This window comes from Rana temporaria, chromosome 4, assembly GCF_905171775.1.
Source record: "Rana temporaria chromosome 4, aRanTem1.1, whole genome shotgun sequence".
Classification (NCBI taxonomy): Eukaryota; Metazoa; Chordata; class Amphibia; order Anura; family Ranidae; genus Rana; species Rana temporaria.
In genome coordinates this window covers 100,308,108-100,322,576 of record NC_053492.1, presented here as the reverse complement: position 1 = coordinate 100,322,576, position 14,469 = coordinate 100,308,108, and the positions used below count along the sequence as shown (strand labels likewise).

At 43.0% G+C, this 14,469-nt stretch overlaps 1 protein-coding gene across 1 annotated transcript in view; it reads right to left on the bottom strand.

The window, feature by feature from the left end:
* Positions 1-6,898: 6,898 nt before the first annotated feature.
* ALKAL2 (ALK and LTK ligand 2) overlaps positions 6,899-14,469 on the bottom strand; it is a 114,930-nt gene continuing 107,359 nt past the window's right edge. The window contains exon 6 of the mRNA XM_040348671.1: positions 6,899-8,782. The gene's annotated coding sequence lies outside the window, so the exon portion shown is untranslated. The remainder of the gene's footprint in view (positions 8,783-14,469) is intronic.

Below are 14,469 nucleotides of genomic sequence, written 5' to 3'. Positions count from 1 at the left end.
CCCTTCAGTTCTATTTTAGGTTTTTTAAATTGAAATAAAACCATGAAGCTGGAGATAATGTGTTAATAATCTATTGATGGAATTATATTACTGTAAATTGTGATTGTGTGAGAGCAGTTCTTGCCTAACCTCTTCTCTCTGTTTAATGATCAAACCATGGACAAAGATCGTCATATGGAACCAACATATGCAGCCTGTTTCCTTTCTGATATTACAATTGTCGGGTTTCTGTGTGAAGTTTTAGCAGGAATAAATTAAAAAGGATTGTACTTCAGCAACAGATAGAGGGCAGCAGATAGTACAGAACAGAATCTCATGCCAAATAGCAAATAAAATCCACCTGTTTTTTTCTATGGCAAAAATGTATTTTACTTAAAGTGGAGGTTCACCTGAAAACTAAATTTTTAACATGAGATTGGTGCTCATTTTGTTTAGGGGAATCGGCTAGTTTTTTTTAAATCGAAGCAGTACTTACCATTTTAAAAAGCGATCTTCTCCGCCGCTTCCGGGTATGGGCTGCGGGACTGGGCGTTCCTATTTGATTGACAGGCTTCCGATGGTCGCATACATCGCATCACGATTTTCCGAAAGTAGCCAAACGCCGGTGCGCAGGCGCCGTATAGAGCCGCACTAACGTTCGGCTTCTTTCGGCTACTCGTGACGCGATGTATGCGACCGTCGGAAGCCTGTCAATCAAATAGGAATGCCCAGTCCCGAAGACCATACCCGGAAGCGGCGGAGAAGATCGCTCTCTAAAACGGTAAGTACTGCTTTGATTTAAAAAAAAAACTAGCCGATTTCCCTTGACAAAATGAGCATCAATCTCATGTTAAAAAAAAATTTTCGGGTGAACTCCCGCTTTAAAGTGTAGTTCGGCACAAAATAAAGAACAAAGCAAATTTACTCAAGTTTTATCCCTCCAGAATAGTGCTGGCGAACTTTAAAAATTATAGAGCTCCCGCGACACTTCACTTCCAGAGAGCCTCGCTGTAGCTGCACATTTTCATGCATTGAGGTGTATTGCATAAAGTTAGGCAGCCCATTCGAAATAAATTGGCTATAACAAACCTTAACACCTAAACACATTTGTTGTAGTGTATCGCAATGCAAACAAAAAAAGTTGGAGTACCGTAACCCCCCCCCCCCCCCCGCCTTGATGGCAGTGATGGTAATAATAACTCAAAGCGTTTGTGGCAGTGAGTTTAATAATATTCCCCAGCATTAGTGTCGTGGATGCAGTAAAAAATCCCACATAATTAGTGTCAGTCAGTACAATAATAACCCTCAACATTGGTGTCAGTGGACACAATGAAAATCCATTATCTATGAACCCAATAATGGCCCCCAGCATTGATGTCAGTGCTTGGAATAATAACCCACAACATTGGTGTCGGTGGATGCAATAATAACACTCAACATGGGTGTCAGTACGTGTAATAATAATCCTCAACATTGTTGTCAGTGGATATAATAATACAAACTCACATCAGTGTCAGTGGATGCAATAAAAAAAAAAACACATTGGTGTCAGTGGATGCAATATTAAAACACCCCCCCCCCCCACACACACACACACACACACTCTGATGTTAGCGGACACAATAATAAGTCTCAGCATTGGTGCCAGTGAAAGTAATAGCTTCCAACATTGGTGTCAGTGGATGCAGTAATATCCCCCAGCACTCGTGCCGGTGTTCTTAACCTACTTCAATACAGGGCACTTATACACCCTCCTGCCCAGCCCAATTTTCAGATTCAAACGCTGTTGCACTTTGAATGACAGTTGTGTGGTCGTGCTACACTGTACCCAAACTAAATTTTTATCATTTTGTTCCCACAAATAGAGCCTTCTTTTGATGGTATTTGATCACCAGTGGGATTTTTATTTTCTGCAAAAAAAAATGACCGAAAATGTTGAAAAAAATAACGTTTTTTTTTTGTTTCAGTTACAAAACATTGTAACTGAACTTCTTCACTGATGGGCACTAATAGGTGGCACTGATATGCAGCATGGATGGGCACTGATAGGCGGTATGGATGGGCACTGATAGGTGGCATGGATGGGCACTGATGTACTGTAATGTGTTGTACTAAAGGATGCCAATCATTGCCAAACAATAATGCCTGTCAGTCAGTGATGCCAATTGTGGGCACTGATTGACATCCATTGTGGGCACTGGTGTGCATCCATTAGGCATCCATTATTCATTTCTGATTTGCATCCCTGGTGGTCTAGGGTGGCATACCTGTGGTGGGCATCCCTGGTGGTCCAGTGTGGCCATCCTCGGGGGGGGGGGGGGGGCAGCGCTGATAATTGATCAGCACAAACCCCCCCCCCCTGTCAAAGGAGCAGCCGATCTGCTTTTCCTGTTTACATCGTGATCAGCCGTGATTGGCAACGGCTGATCACGTGGTAAAGAGTCTCCATCAGAGACTCTTTACCTAGATCGGTGTTGCGGGGTGTCAGACTGACACGCCGCAACAACGATCGCCGCGATGCCCCAGTGGCTCAATATCCTGAAGACGTCATATGACGTCCAGTCAGGATATTAATGATGGGCACCAATAAGGTGGCACTGATGGGCACTGATGATGGTCCCTGAAAGGCGGCACTGATAGGTGGCGCTGGTATGCAGCACTGATGGGCACTAATAGGCGTCACTGATGGGCACTAATAGGCGTCACTGATGGGCACTCATAGGCGGCACTGATGGGTACTTATGGGTGGCACTGATAGATGGGCATGGATGGTCACTGAGAGGTGGTACTGATGAACACTGATGGTGGCATTGCTGGGCATCACTTTTTTTAAATGTTTCCTATGTTGTGCCCATGTTGCCAGTCAGTGCCCATTCGTGGGCACTGATTGGCATCTATTGTAAATATTTTTTTAACATGTGGATGGTCATGTGGTACATACCTGGCCATCCACATTGCCCCCTTCCCTGGTGGTCCTGGTGGCTTCCCTGGTGGTCCAGTGTGGGCACCAGCGGGGGGGCTATGCTGATAAACAATCAGCATATACCCCCCCCTGTCAGGAGAGCCGCAAATCGGCTCTCCTCTACTTGCGTCGATCAACGGCTTTTCCTGTTTACATCGTGATCAGCCATGATTGGACACGGCTGATCATGTGGTAAAGAGCCTTCGCTCTTTACCGAGATCGGAGATGCAGGGTGTCAGACACCTCGCACCCACGGGCGTGCCGGCATGTTATCCTGCTGGTCATGTATGGTTAATGTTGGGTCTATGTTTTGCCCCATAATACAGTCAGTCATGATTGTTTTTTAGGTAAGTAAGGAGGCTTTGATCTCATGTCAGGCATTGTTGTTTCAGATCCTTTTCTCTCGTTTTTAGTGCTGTTGTACCATCTAGGGCTCCCCTATAAATTAAACTTGTGGGTATGCATTCTTCATTTATTCCTACGAAGAACGGGAGTAATGGCACCAGTGTGATGACATAACCGGGAATATGGAAGCATGCATACCAGAGAAGATCATGCCAACCTACAACAAAACCCTGGCTTTGGAGAACAGAAGGAAGAGGCAAGCTGCCTGCTTGGGTCATAGATGGGAATAAAGATTATATTCATTTAGTTTAGGATCAAACCCTTTCTATGCATCCAAATTGATTTAATGATGTGTGGACTTTTTTTAATTGTATAACATTCTGATGACAAAACAACAACACTATTCTGTGTATATAGCAAACACTTTATTATATGTGTTCATATTTACATCTATTTACATATTGCACATATGTCACTTGAAATGTTTTATACATGTAATGTACAGGCTAGTCGTATCATAAGCCAGTATATGTACAAATCAGCCCCCCCCCCCCTCCGGTTTATTGGCTCACAAATGTCTCCACATTATTTTACATAAAGTGAATGGTATGCAGCACTAATATCAAATCATGGTCTCTGCATATAAATATACATTGTCTCACACAGAAAAATGAGCAAGACAATTGTCATGCATTTATAAAGTCTTAGGTTTATTCAATAAAGCAAGGTAAAAAAAGAGGTGTGGAAATATGCTGAGGTCAGATGATTTCTGATTGGCTGCATTTTGTTTTTTGCTTTACTGAATAAGCCCAGTGCTTTACGACTAGAAATATGGGGCAAGATTCACGTAGAAGTGCGGCGGCGTAACGTATTGTAGATGCGTTACACCGCCGCAAGTTTTCATCGCAAGTGCCTGATTCACAAAGCACTTGCAATGAAAACCTACGCTGGCGGCCTCCGGCGTAAGCCCGCGTAATTCAAATAGGCGTGTGCCATCTAAATTAGGCGCGCTCCCGCGCCGGACCTACTGCGCATGCTCCGTTTCGAAATTCCTGCCGTGCTTTGCGCGAAGTGACGTCATTTTTTTCGAATGGCGGCGCCATGCGTAGTTTACTTTTGTATTCCCGGACGTTTTACGCAAGACAAATTTTTTTTTAAATTTCGATGCGGGAATGACGGCCATACTTTAAACAGCACATACGTGTGCTGTCTAAAGTTAGGGCAGGTCAAACGACGCCTAAAATTGCGACGGGAAACTATACTAGCGACGACGTACCGAACGCGAAAATCCGTCGTGGATCGCCGTAACTGCTAATTTGCATACCCGACGCTGGAATACGACGCGAACTCCACCCAGCGGCGGCCGCGGTATTGCATCCTAAGATCCGACAGTGTAAAACAATTACACCTGTCGGATCTTAGGGCTATCTATGCGTAACTGATTCTATGAATCAGCCGCATAGATACTCTGAGACAGGGATCCTCAAACTACGGCCCTCCAGCTGTTGTAGAACTACACATCCCATGAGGCATTGTAACACACTGACATTCACAGACATGACTAGGCATGATGGGAATTGTAGTTCCTGAACAACTGGAGGGCCGTAGTTTGAAGACCCATGCAAGTCTGAGAGATACGACGGAGTATCTGAGATACTCCGTCGTATCTCCGCTGTGAATCTGGCCCATGGAACTTTGCAAATACATTTTCAGCCAAATTTTATTTGCATAAGCATTATACATTTTTGTACTGGTGTTGCAAAGCAGATTGTATAATGGGGTTAGGATATACAAATATTAACAGAAATGGTACACAATATATATACGCAATATAAAACCTAACTGTTCTCAAGAAGGTCACAAACTACTGTAGTCTTTTTTTGGCAGTACAATACAACAAATGTGAAAGCGTAACTCATTTTCATATACTGGAGGCAGTTTTCAAACGAATGCAATATTTAGCTTTGATGTTTCTCAAGGGCAAAATCAGGGTGGCTTTGGCCAATTATGGCTCAGGGGGTTTAGTACACACCCCACACTATAAAAGGCCGCCTGCAAGTCAGCCTTTTGTAGTGTGTTGCGGTGGTTGAGACAGAGAGAGAGAGTGTCATTTATTGCAGGTAGATAGAGCAGGCAGGCAAGCTAGTCAGTTAGAGTTACAGGCCCGGATTCACAAAGCACTTGCGCCGACGTATCTCGAGATACGCTGCGTAAGTGCAAATATGCGCCGTCGTATCTGTGCGCCGTGCCCACAAAACTAAGATACGCCTAAAAACAGGCTTCATTGCACCGGCGTAACTTGCCTACGCCGGCATAGAGAGGGTGCATATTTACGCTGGACGCATGTGGCGCTCCCATTGATTTTCTATTCAAATATGCAAATGAGGGAGATACGCCGATTCACGATCGTACTTGCGCCCGATGCAGGCTACGACTGGTGTGCGTAAGTTGTACGTACGGCACAAAGTTATGCCCCATAAAGGAGGTGTAACTCAGCAGCATCCATGCAAAGGGCTGCACCAGGGAACCCAAGCCGGCCTATTTTATGTAGTTTACGTTGTACGTGAATATGGCTGGGCGTATGTTACGTTCACGCCGTAATTAGTGATCCGGTGTATCTTAGGCAGTTGTTCCAACGTATTTGTGAGCATGCGCACTGGGATGCGCCCACGGGACGGTGCATGCGCATGTTGGCGATACGTATCTGTCTGGCGCTCGGCCCATCATTTGCATGGGGTCACGCCTCATTAGCATGGCTCACGCCCACTTCCACCTACGCCCGCTTACGTCTAGGAAACCCAGCGCAGTTTTGGGAGGAAGTGCTTTGTGTATTCCATGCTTGCCTCTCTGCGCTGCGTCGGCGTAGCGTAAAGGAGATACGCTACGGCGGGACAAATGTGCGCCTGTGAATCCGGGCCACAGTGTTTAGGATATATATGCATCCCAGGTGTTGTATATATATTTATACACTGTATTGAGTTTAGCTAGATCTGCTCTTCCTAATTTACTGACAGGCAGGCAGGTGATTGTGCTAGCTGCAGTATTCTCACGTGGTGTACTGTCTGTGTCCTCTGCAGTGTGCACCTAAAGCTACGTGGTGTGTGTACTGTCTGTGTCCTCTGCACATTGTGCACCTAAAGCTACGTAAAGCTGGTGTTTCTCATATTTATTCCTAGAGTCAGGGATCTGCTCATATTAATACTACAGGCAGAGGATATTGCTGCAAGTACCTTCACGTGGTGTACTGTCTGTGTCCTCTGCAGTGTGCACCTAAAGCTACGTGGTGTTTGTTCCTTACCGTGTCCTCTGCACATTGTGCACCTAACGTAAAGCTGGTGTTTCTCATATTTATTCCTAGAGTCAGGGATCTGCTCATATTAATACTACAGGCAGAGGATATTGCTGCAAGTACTTTCACGTGGTGTACTGTCTGTGTCCTCTGCAGTGTGCACCTAAAGTTACGTGGTGTGTGTACTGTCTGTGTCTGTGTTATTTTTCTCAATGATTTTCGAAGGTTCTGGTGCAAACCGAACGGGGGGGGTGGTGTTCGGCTCATCCCTAGTAAGGAGGAATGGGGTGCTCTGGACATCTAGTCTTTACAGATACAACTGACCCTTTGAGGGCAACCCTAATGCTGATGTGGCCCGCAATGAAATTGAGTTTGAAAAAAAAGCAAACTAAATGGATGGAACTAGCAATGAGCTAAGTATCAAACCTTGAACAATTTGGGATTCCCAGCTGCAGTACAACGTATCTAAAGGTATGTGCAAGGAACTGCCTTGTGCTAGTGCTTGAATCAAGTTATCATGTCCTGTTTACAACTTGTCAAGGCAGGATCACTTAGATGGTCACTTACTATTTTCTGTGGGATCATTCCATCTCTGGCTGGACTAGCAAAGAGTTACTCCATCACTGTTCCCAGGTTAGCAAGTTAATTTCTTACAATGCTAGTGTGTTGCCAGGAGCAGAATCCTTATTATGACATCAGCATTAGGGTGCTGATAGGTGCACTGTAATAGACAGTCTGCTTGGGATTCCCGTATACCAGGGGCTCCCCAGGTGTTTTGGAACTACATTACCCATGATGCTCAACTACACTGCAGACTGCATGAGCATCATGGGAAATGTAGTTCCAAAAAATCTGGGGTGCCAAGGTTCGTCATCACTGCCCTATACTGTAGCTCAAATGAGTCATATACTCTTGCTGCCCCCTGTAAAGAACAGTTGGTCCCTCATTCTACTTTTCATTGCCTGGAAAACTGCAGCTCAGCAACTGAAATGCAATTCTTTCCATAGGCATCTTCAGCAGCTGGCACTATTGGCGTTATTGCAGTTGCAGCTTCTGGTGCTGATTAAATCTAGCAGAAACCCAACAAATATATTAGGAAAGAAATATAGGATTTGCTTCGGCTTGACTTATTTTTGTAGCTGTAAGCTTTAGAACTGCCATTATTATCTATTCTTCATTATTTTGTGCATCATTAACCCAAGCCAAGCATGTGCATATCAGGTGCTGGTATACCCAATAAGAAAACAGATGTGCTGTGTGAAAAAGAGATGATTTAGCAAAGCAAGGCTAAGGATAACCTTCACAAGCAATTTAACAGTGGCAGGTTCCCCTAGGAAGGGGTGATTTCATTCAGAGAATCCAGATTATGTGTGGCCCTGCATCTGCTCACTGGAATTTTACAAAAAACGTTGCCCCACTACTTAGGTTCTGTTTCACATCATTAATGAAGAACATGCTAATTTGTGTTTTTGGGAAACATTTTGGATGGTATTTGAAGTCCTCAGCACTATAGCGTCAGATGCATTTGGTGAGAAAAGAGAACATGTATATATGTGTATGTATACAAGAAACAAATTTGCCCTAAAATTGTAGGACCATGGTGCTAGATTTGAGCAGGTCTTCATGTTTGTATGGGCTTTTGAAGAACCCATGGAATTTGTGGGTACATGATGCCTTCACAGAGATTCTTCTAAGTGACCTTGTTATCGACTGCTGAAAACCATGCCTGCGTTACTTCTTCGATCCAACATACTTTAGAGAGAATCCTAGTATGCACAGTGTGGTAACCAACAAAACTGAAAACTTTGCAAGAGGCAAAGTACAGCACGATTATAACTGAAATTAGGAGTGGGCAGAGGATTGCACTACCTAGCATTATAATTTTTAATCATAAGAAAGAACAAGTTGCCCTCATTACACTTCTTGGTATGACTACAATCCTCATTCATATTGGCTCAGCCGAGAACATGGCTGCTTTTACAGTCATTGAGGTGTCACAAACATGAAACTATCAGTACTTTTGGCAGTTACACAACATCTGTAAAATGGACATACAATTGCATGTTTGAAGAGACATGGAAGTACATAAATTTGTCAATATGCAAAAATAAATTTATTTGTTCACAATGGAATATGATATAAGTGTTCCTGTTAGTTTCCAAGGCACTCTTTTTTTAGTTCTCAGGGTGTTTCGTTTTCTGTCTTATCTGTGAATAAAAAGAAAATTTGTAGTCAATGTTTTTTATCAATATATGGTGTTTGTTTAACGCAAGTCATTGAGTATCTGCAATATCTCAAACAACCATTTACTATATCTTGCAGGAACTTCCAGGTGCCTGAATACCTGTTTTCATTTCCTCTACAGCAAGCTAAGATAGGTCAGCTTTGGTATGCAAATATTAACCAACTCCTGGTGGTGCTTTCTTGAAAAAAAAATGTGTCAGTTTGAGATACCACTTAGGCCTTGTACACACGATAGGATAGCCAGAGGACAACGGTCTGAAGGACCGTTGTCTTAGGTTAACCGATGAAGCTGACTGATGGTCCGTCGTGTGTACACACCATAGGTTAAATAACTGCTCGTGTCAGAACGCGGTGATGTAAAACACAACAACGTGCTGAAACAAATTAAGTTCAATGCTTCCAAGCATGCGTCGACTTGATTCTGAGCATGCGCAGGTTTTTAACCAATGCTTTTGCAAACTAATGATCGGTTTTGACCTATCGGTTACCAGTCCAGCGGTTCAATTTTAAAGCAAGTTCTAATTTTTTTGACCGAAGGTTAAATAACCTATGGGGCCTACACATGATCGGTTTGGACTGATGAAAACAGTCCTTCAGACCGTTCTCCTCTGGCGATCCTATAGTGTGTACGAGGCCATAGGCATGTAAATGTGAACTTGCCGGACACCCAAACCCATTAAAGTATGGCAATCCACCAATGCAGGTGCCACAGGATGCACACTTATACCTTTAAATCTATCTAAAGATTTTTGTGCGTACGTAATGCTGCATACACACAGTCGGAATTTCCGACAAGAAAAGTTTGATGTGAGCTTTTGGTCGGAAATTCCAACTGTGTGTAGGCTTCATCTGACTTTTTCTGTCGGAATTTCCAACAACAAAAATTTGAGAGTTGGTTCTCAATTTTTCCGACAAGAAAAGTTCTTGTCGAAAATTCCAATCGTCTGTATGCAATTCCGACGAACAAAAAAACATGCATGCTCGGAATCAATTTGACGCATGCTCAGAATCATTGATCTTTTTCTAGGCTCGTTGTAGTGTTGTACGTCACCGCATTCTTGAAATTTTGTGTGACCGTGTGTATGCAACACAAGTTTGAGCCAACATTCCACCAGAAAAAAATCCACGTTTTTCTTGTCGGAATTAATTATGACTGACTACACACCTTAGGCTGGCCATACACTAGGAGATATTCAAAAGAACTTTTGCACAAAAACTCCCTTGGCATTCAGTGACTTAAAATTTGTTGGTTGAATGGAAACTTTGTTTTTTTGCTGCTATGTGGTTGGTTTTGTATGAATGTTTATGTAGCTGGGTGCTGGAGATGGAGCAGGAGTTACAATCAGTTTACTTTCATTTTTTTCTGTTATGCTGAATGTTGTGTTGTACAATAGCCGGGAATCTGAGGATCATGGGAATTGTAGTCTAAAACATCAATCCCAGAGTGGGACTTATGGACCTTTATAATACCGTTCCCCTAGGACATCGTTGGCAAACCATGGCAACTCAGATGTTTTGGAATTACATTTCCCATGATGCTCAACTAAACTGTAGACTGCATGAGCATCATGAGAAATATAGTTCCAAAACTCCTGAGGTGCCAAGGTATGTCATCACTGCATTAGAACATTGAGGTGGTGGGACAGCTTTTACCAGACTACACTGGAAACCTCTTCCACTTTGCAGTGCGGGAGCTGAGTTGTGTACATCGGTTCTGGTGCACATTAGATCATCCACAGGGCAGTTACAAGAGACAGGGGGCCGAGACACCCGGGGCAGTGCAAACCAGACCAGCAATGGCATCTGCCCTGTTGCCGCAGGGAGACCAGAGCATCTTCTCACCTTCTGCCTCCCACCACTGAATCTCCAGACGCATTCTGTGGAGAGCCTGAGTCCCCCTTTCTATAGCGAGAGCTCTCTGCAGCATCCCAGGAACTGATGAGAGGGCTCCTCACCCATTGGCGTTACTGCTAGCAGGGACTGAGCCACTGAGAGCAGGACATGAAGTTTACCCAATCCATACTGCACTCTATACTGCATTATACCAAACCTTTACTGCTCCTGAACTGCATCTACCTTGCACCTGTGCCGTGAAACCTATACTGTACCTCTACTACATTCAGCTTAACTGGGACTGTTGTTAAGTGTACCAACACTTTTATAGAGCCCCAATGATAGCTAGGAAATAACATCTCAAAGGACTGCCCCTCCCCTAATAATTATTCCGCAAGTCCCCTTTGTTTGCCTGCCTCTCCCTTCTTTCCATCCTCCTTTTCTTTTTGACAGTGCATACCCTGTCAGTCTAGGACTAGCATCGCCACCAGTATAGTTCCAGCACTTTGTAGATTAAACTTTACTACTGCTGCACTCATGAGGTGGCCTTGTTACTGTTTATGCTGATCTGGATGCCAAATATCATCTTATGCCTAGTCCTTAGTGTTAATCACTTTGTATTCTAGAGGGGCTGAGGTTTTTGGAAAAGGTTGATGTAAAGACCAGAGGACCTATCCTAATCAGCAGCTCAAATGGGGGTATCTTTACATTAGTTATGCAAGATCACACTAAGATCATAGGTTGTACTGTATAATTTGGTGCTTGCTTTCCAGCACACTAGGACCTGTTTAACTGAGTGCAAATGAAAATAATGTTCTGTACCCAGAGTATCCCAAATATCTGTCAAATCGCATGACAAGTCACACCGGTGTGAACGGAGGCTTAGTTGAATTGTACAATCTTAGTTACACCTCCTACAGAACTGATCGAATTTAAAGGCCGTATGCCAGGCATGATCATATAATAATGATATCAAAGCATTTGTGAAAACAAAACTTGAAATAAATATGGAGAAAATGTTTACAACTACAAGAAAAAAAGGAGAGAGAGAGCACAGGAATCAAGCAGAAGTCTTAAACCAATTAGGGAGCAAGTCATGTTAGAGTCATGGCGAGCTGGGTCTGAGAAACTAGTACTCAGCTGGGTAACTGTAGGACAAGCTGCCCTGTTCCAAATAATTTTTGAAGGCTGGGCTCTGGGTCATTGTGGATCAATGCCTTTTGTATTGGAGCATCAAATAAAATCCAGCATGGCCTCACTTCCGGTACAACAAGTGAGGTGGTGTTACTAGATAAGATGTGTACATTATGACAGGTGCTACATATATGTGCATTCCAGCTTCACTGTGCAGTACTGGTGTCAGCTGACAGATAAGCTGTCATGTACCCAGCAAGCAAAATTTACAAAGGCAAACTGTGGGTCTTTTTTTTCATGAGTGTGCATAAAATGAGAACTGTCTGTTGATCCACAGTCAAACCTTTACTGTAAAGTGACAGCTAGGGCATGCACGAGAAATTAATTATTATATTTCAGAGATATAAAGCTAGTAATACCACATGTCCCTAACAGGGTGAGGATGGGGAGTTTTTACAGTGCTTGAGCCCCTGTAAGAATGTGTCCAGCACACCATTTATTGAGGTTTTAATCATTTCTAAAGTGATTGCCTTTGCCCCCGCCCCTATCACAGACCTATGATTGGTGGTTGGTGGAAAGAATGCTTTTCAACTTGGTGGTCAGAATGCACCTTACATTGGTGGGCAGTGGAATGATTTTTTTTTATAAAATTGGTGGTCAGTGGGTAGAATGCATTGGTGGGCAGTGGAAAGATTTTTTTTTTTTTACATTAGTGATCAGTGGAATGAATGCTTCCTACATTGGTGGTCAGTGGGAAAAATGCTTCTTACATTGGTAGCAAGTGGGAAGAATAGCTAAGGTCATTGGTGTCACACATGAACCCCTAGCAGCCTCTGGAGGAACCTTAGCTTTAGCACAGAACTCTTGATAAGAATGGCTGCTGTAGGACAAAATTACAAGAAATCTGTTTACTTACAAGTTCACTTCAAATTGTGCAACACATGCAGTGTAAGAAGCCAAAAACCTTATGCTGTCAGGGTGCCTATATATTCCCTAATCAATTTTGACATTATACTTACACTCACTGTCAGAAAAAGATCTCAAGATAAAATGCATTCAATTTATTACCAGCCCACTCTGTAAATAAACTGGTCTGAGATAGAATATAGAATACATTCTTTAAAAAGAAAGGACATTTTAAGTTGTGTATATACATTTCAGGTCGATTTAGCACATTCAAACCTTACGACAATGATCAATAGTACTTTTACTGTAAGCTGGGGTTATATTTTCCTTCTACACTATGACAGGGAATTTTTAACTTGCTAAAGTCACTGAGAAATTCCAGGGCATGTCAATGTGTAAAGCTGGAAAAGCTGATATATGCCAACATCTAATCCAAAAACAAACTTTCTCTGTGAGCCAGAACATCAACCCAATCAATAGTGAAGCCTGGAGAATGTGGAATGTTAGTGGGGGTAGGCTAAGTAAGCATTCTTGACCTGTGGTCAATACACCAACCTATTCTTTCACATCACACTATTACAGGTACATTTATTCTAAACATTTGGTTCAACACAGAAGAGAATCACTAAAATTATAATAGGTTCTCAAATTGTAGATAGTTTGCTATACTGTCCTGCCAAACAGATTATAGGATTACTGGCAAAAAAAATACTATATTTTTAATGATCATGCTATATAGTATGGTGGTTCTATTTGTAATGTTGCCTTGGCAAGTTAATGTCCTGGTTTAGATTCCAGCTAAGCCTATCAGTGCTTCAAGTTTAAATGTCACCCCTGCATTAATGTCTTCTGGGTACCTTAGTCCAGTAAAGTAGATGAAAGTGTGGGGGGGGGGGGGGGTACTGCTGAGGATTTAAGCTAAAGGCTTGCTGATAGGTAAGGTCAGCTAATATGGGAGAGGCTCTAGGCTACCTCTAAGGCCTCGTACACACGATAGGTTAACCAGAGGACAACGGTCTGAAGGACCGTTGTCTTAGGTTAACCGATGAAGCTGACTGATGGTCCGTCGCACCTACACACCATAGGTTAAATAACCGATCGTGTCAGAATGCGGTGACGTAAAACACAACGACGTGCTGAAAAGAACGAAGTTCAATGCTTTCAAGCATGCGTCGACTTGATTCTGAGCATGCGTGGGTTTTTAACCGATGCTTGTGCATACTAACGATCGGTTTTGACCTATCGGTTAGGCGTCCATCGGTTCAATTTTAAAGCAAGTTCCTATTTTTTTAACCGAAGGTTAACTAACCTATGGGGCCCACACACGATCGGTTTTGACCGATGAAAACAGTCCTTCAGACCGTTGTCCTCTGGCTATCCTATCGTGTGTACGAGGCCTAACATTTGGCTCATTCTTGATGGTTGGGCAAGCGCCCTGCTGTCCCACTGTGGGAGTGTTTCTACTTGTCACTCTTATTAGATCCAAGTCTAACTCTACATGGGATCACGCTAATTTAGCTAATAGTTAATTTAGGCTTCACATATTATATCACCAGATGAATTGAACTACTGGGGAGATGTTTGTGTTAAATGTTAGGGGATTATATTTAACCATGCCTTGGTCAGACCCCAATCCAGTGCTCAATGCCATGTGTGCCATTTGTGTACTTTTAGGGTACCCTTTGAGTGACTTTGGCAGCACAAACTCTTAAAGTGATATTGAACTCAATTTTTTTTAGGTTTCCTTCCTTATTTACCTGATACCATTATCGCTGCC